This window comes from Ictalurus furcatus, chromosome 20 (assembly GCF_023375685.1).
Source record: "Ictalurus furcatus strain D&B chromosome 20, Billie_1.0, whole genome shotgun sequence".
Taxonomy (NCBI): Eukaryota; Metazoa; Chordata; class Actinopteri; order Siluriformes; family Ictaluridae; genus Ictalurus; species Ictalurus furcatus.
Window position 1 is genome coordinate 21,009,005 of NC_071274.1, and position 5,894 is coordinate 21,014,898.

Below are 5,894 nucleotides of genomic sequence, written 5' to 3' on the forward strand. Positions count from 1 at the left end.
TCCATTCCTCCAGGTCATGTGAGAAACCATGGCTTTTAGGGGGCAGATTTGGGGGCTCTTAGCGACGGTCTGTTCTCAAATCCCCGGCCTGTTCCAGACTTGATCAACAGAGCGAGCGTGCACTTTGAACTTGGAGTGCGAGGAATGCAGTTAATGCAGGAGCTCACGGGGCGTAGAGCAGCCGAGAGGTCGAGGGACATCCTTCTTTAGGCACGGCAGCTGAGCTACTGACGCGCTGCAGAGTCGGATAAAAAGAGATATCATAAAGATCCCATAAAGATCATAAGCCACAATAATAAGTGAATTTATACAAATGAACCCGTTCAAACGTTTACACACGCTCGATTCTTAATCCCGCGTGTCGTTCCCTGGATGATCGACGACATGATGTGTTTATGTTCTGTGAGAGTTCTTCACGAGTCCCTTGTTTATCCTGAGCGGTTAAACTGCCCGCTGTTCTTCAGAAAAATCCTCCAGGTCCTGGACATTCTTCGCTTCTCCAGCATCTTTCCAGCAGCGGCTATATGATGTTCAAATCCATCTTTTCACACTGAGGACGACCGAGGGATTCGTACACGGTTATTACGAAAAGGTGCAAACGTTCACCGATGCTCAAGAAGGCGACACGATACGTTAAGAGCGCGGGGGGGGGGGGTGTAAACTTTTGAGCGGGATCGTGTGTAAATGATTATAATTTTGTCTTCTGGGAAATGTAGCTTCTGAAGGGCGGTACTAAATGGGAAAATAAAGAAGATCGTTAAACAAAATAATAACAATTTACACACGATCGTCCTGTTCAAAAGTTTACACCCCCCATTCAGTGAATGTTTGCACCTTTTGTAATAATCGTGTATGAGACGAGTCCCTCGGTGTGAAAAGATGGATCTATGGATATATATATATATATACACACATAAGCGACTTTCTCTTCATATGGCCAGACGCTACTTCTAACACACGACAGGAAGTACAGGGTCGGAGCACAAAGCCAGCCGATTTTCCCACCCTAAAGTGCTCAGGGGTTTTCGGGTCTTGCTTAGGAACAGGGCTGCAGCATCGCTAAGGATTACATTGCATTGCTGATCCTTCAGATACAGGATTATTATTCTGAACAAAGATGTGAGATATTTATGAAAACCTCCGTTATATTAAATTCATCCGTGTCATGATATTGTATTTATCATCATAAGCTCATGTAAGCGTAAGGGAACCATGCTGTATAGTGGGGGCGGGGGTAATCTAGAACATTTCCAATATGTCTGCAGACCCCTGTCTGGTACGACACACACACACACACACACACACACACCGCTGCCCCACAGACGGCTCTCTCACATGAACCGCGCTGACAGACAGGAAACACTTAGTCGTCTGCTGTTGGTCTCAAACCGAGGACACATGATACCTATTCAAAGGAGCACTTTTAGCAAAGAGCAGTGCTCACATTCCCCCCCGTGCAATTTCAAAGACATGATAAATGTACATAGCATGTTAAATATTATGCGCGCACATGCCCTTTTATTCGTTCGGCTCCAGCGAGGCCCTTTTAAATGCTCCTGTAAATCAGATTCCAAGTGGAAGGAATACCTCATCCCAGTGCTAATGTTGCTTAAAGGTTCCATTAGCGTTCGCGTATGGCTAAACGTTCCTCGGGCCTGCTAGCGTCCAGTCCTTATGAGCAAGTTGAACTGTTACTCTGAGAGAAACCCCCAAGCCTCGATTGTTGCGGTAAAACTAGCTTAGTTTTGAATGATTCCCAGCTTAGCTTTCTCTGTGTACATTTACTAATCTAATCTAATCTAATAGGATTAATGAAGACTGGCAGACGTGGAACAAGAAACCGTGAAAAGCGTCGCGCGGAAAAATATTAGCTCAGGCTAAAAACCAGGCTTAAAATATTGAACTGATGTTTCTGAGTAAACAAAACGGTGCTAGCATGGCATGTACGCACGTTAGCGTAACAGCCGAAAGATGTCTTTGACATCAAAGAGTAAAAAGACTCTCACGATATTTGATTTAAGGTTCGATTTAAGTTAACTTGTGACTATTCCAGTGACTGAGTTTGGCTAAACAAATGGTGCTAGCTTAGCATGATTGTGTCTCTGGAGAAAGCCTGTTTATTTTCTGCCCTTTATTTAAGAAAATGATTTCCATAAACGTTATTTTCAGTATGATGATTAAAGTGTTCTACCTTGCATTTAAAAATAATAAACATTTATGCTAGCTCAGCCTCATTTAGTGTTTGCTTTGTTGTTGTTGTTGTTGTTGTTTTTAGCTAACACGGTTTACAGATCTCACTAGCTAGCCGACATGAGAAGAATACAAAGCTAAAAAGATGTATTTTATGTGAATCTCAGAATGTTTTAGGTTCAGATATAACTATGGCTTGTACTGCACTATTTCAGTGAGTAATTCTGACTAAACAAATGGTGCTAGCATCATTAGCATCATTTTGTCTCCAAAGGCTCCAAAGAAAGCCTGTATATTTTCTCGTCTTTGTTTAAGCAAAATACGTCTTTCTCATAACTGTAATTTTCAGTAATGACGATTAAAGTGTTCTACCTTGCATTTAGCAATAATAAACATTTACGCTAGCTTAGCCTCATTTTTTTTTGTGTGTGTATTTAGCTTATACGTATGTATGCTTTATAGAAGTTGCTAGCTAGCTAGCTGACTTAAGAAGAATGAATAGTTAAAAAAATTGGTATCTTATCCGAATCGCACCATGTTTTAGGTTCATATGTACCTGTGGCTTGTATCGTGACTATTCCAGTGACTGATTTGGACAAAACAAACCGTTCTAGCTTAGCACGATTGTGTCCGAAGGCTCTGGAGAAAGCCTAACTTTTATTTAAGAAAATGATTTCCATAACTGTTATTTTTCAGTATGATGATTAAAGTGTTCTACCTTGCATTTTTTTAAAAAAACAAAACAAAAAAACATTTAGGCTAACTTAGCCTCATTTGCCGTTTTTTCAGTGTACTTAGCTTATATATTTGATGTAAGTCACTGTCTATAGCTGACAATAAGAATAAGAAGTTAAAAACGTGAATCTTACGTGAATCTCACAGTGTTTTAGGTCCAGATCGAACTGTACTGAACTATTTATATTGAACAAATGGTGCTAGCCTAGCATCGGTTTGTCTGAAGGCTAAGTGTTTTGTCTCCATGTTTCATGATGATTAAACCTTTTCAATGTGTGTTTAAAATCTACAAAGATCCACTAAGCTGGCACTGTTTTGTCAGTTTTGTCAGTTTCTTTACTATCCATTTAATTAAGTAATGCAGCTTATAGACACTGTACTTTTTAATAGCGAGTATTAATATAAGAAAGTTAAAATGTCATGTGGATTGGGTTAAAACATTAATCACAGGGGGGGGGGTTTTTGTGCTTCTTTTGGCTAAATGGAAAGATACAAGCCTCGTCATCTTAAGACTCTTTCTTAAAGCCCCATCAGTGATCTTTAAAACTGTAATTCATATAAGCGACACACAAAGATTCACACCAATCTTCTTCTTATACCAACACTTTTAGTCTTCCATGAAAAGAAGTACTTTGAGTAAAACTACACCAAGACAGCTGAACCATTTTAAACGGCAAATAATTCCAAAAGAATCTTGTTTTATAGCTCTTCTCTAAAAACCCTAATTTGACTCGCTGATGTAATGGATAAACACGGAGCATTCGGTTTACACAACGTCGCGCACGCCTCAAATGTTTATCGCAAACGTATCAGTGGCGCTCACAAAACCGTCTAGGTCACGTTGTAAAAAATTTACAAGAAAAACCTCTTGCCATATGGGGCAAGATCTCTGCCCTGACCCTTATGCACGTTCAGCCGTCTTGCTGCTGCGATGTCTGCGGGTAATAAACACTCCGAAGGCAACGGATAAAGCCTGCGTATTTTCCGCCCTCTGTTTAAGGCAAAGGGAATGATTTTCACGATTGTAATTTTCGGCGTGATGATTATGGTTTTTGCGAAGACAGAGATCCGCACAAAGCCACGTTTGGGGTTTTCAAAGGAACTAACTTCTCCGATTGTACTGCTCGAGTCGGGATTTTATTTTGAGTAATATTGTCTGTAAAAGCCACACCACCACCACCACCACCACCACCACCACCCATCTCTACTGTGTCTTTCTCCTAACATAAGATGTGTTGTGGCGTCCCTTAAAGAAGTGCTTGAGTAAAAGTCCACCAAGAAAACTAAACCATTATAAATTTTCAAATAATTCAGAAAGCATCCTGTTTTATAGTTACAACGTCCTGTGTTTCACATAAATAACTTAAAACGGTATTTATGCTTGTCCCAGCGCATTATAGCCGCACTTAACCTTGAAATATCGTTAAAATACTTCTTAACGTTTGCATTAATGTGCGAATCCATGCAACATCTCATGCCTGAAGCATCCTTTTCCATGAATCATCCATTTCCAGTTCACAATCACTCACCCCTATGAAATATTTGGAATATTCCACAGGTCACATGTTTAACAAGGAAATGGCATCATCGGAATCATCCAAATCCTGCTGAAAGGGGAATGAGGTTGCCATGAAGGGGTGTACTCGGTCTGAAACAGTGTTTAGGTAGGTGGTACGTGTCAAAGTAACATCCACGTGAACGTACGGTTCCGAGGATCCAAGGTTCCCCAGCAGAAGATCGCCCAGATCATCACACTGCCTCCTCCGGCTTGCCTTCTTCCCATAGTGCATACTGGTGCCATCTCTTCCCCAGGAAAGCGACGCACACACACACACACACGGTTGTTCACGTGATGTAAAAGAAACCGTGATTCATCAGACCAGCCCACCTTCTTCCATTGCTCCATGGTTGAGTTCTGACGATCACGTGCCCATTATAGGTGCTTTCAGCGGTGGACAGGGGTCAGCATGGGCGCTCTGACCGTTCTGCGGCTACGCCTGGTCGTCCTTCCTGGGACCACTTTTGCTAGGTACTAACCACTACATACTGGGAACACCCCACAAAACCTACTGTTTTGGAGATGTTCTGACCCAGTCGTCCAGCCATCACAATTTCTCCCTTGTCAGAATCCTTACGCCGCCTTTGACAGGTGCCATCGTAACAAGCTAATCAATGCTATTCACTTCACCTGGTTTTAATGTTATGGCTGATATTTGTCTTACACTTAACAGCGTTCACTGTTTACTCAGATTTCGATTTTTATGCTCAAATGGAGAAATGCCAAAGAAATGGACCATAGAAGAACCGCTTTTGGGCAGCTCAAAAAATGTTGGGTTTTCCTAAAGAACCATTTGGTCATTTTTTATTTATTTATTTATTTTTAACACAAAGATTCTTTCACGTAATGGTAGCATTTATAATGGGGGAAAAAAAAAAATTTAGTTGTTTGTGGTACCAATAAAATCGATTGAAGATTTGTTTTAGTGCCACATTAATTAGAAGGTTCTTCTTAAACCACAAAAGTTTCTCCTTTGGCATCGCACTAAAGAACCGTTTCTGGAACTTTTTATTTTTAAAAGTCTAGTACTTAAGAGCCGATTGTTAATACGTCCTTACAAAGAACGATTCAGGTCTTTTGATGGAACATATGTTGTTGGGGGGTTTTTTTTTCCCATTATTTAACTGCCATTTGTCTGTGGCTTAAATAAAACAGGACAGGGCGTGGTGTTATAGAACATTCAAGAAAGAGGTGGTGTGATGTGGCCTGAAACAAAGCGGAGCTACTCTCACCACCCTGAAGTTGATTCTTTTCCTATAAATGCATGTCCTGAAGTGTTTTATTCCTCTTACACCGCAGCTACTTTCCAACATTTTCAAAAGAGCCCCCGCCCACATCATACCTTTATATGTAATGTTGTAGAACGTCCATGAAACAGGTTCGTTCCTGTCCTCGCTTGTGTTCTAGCAGC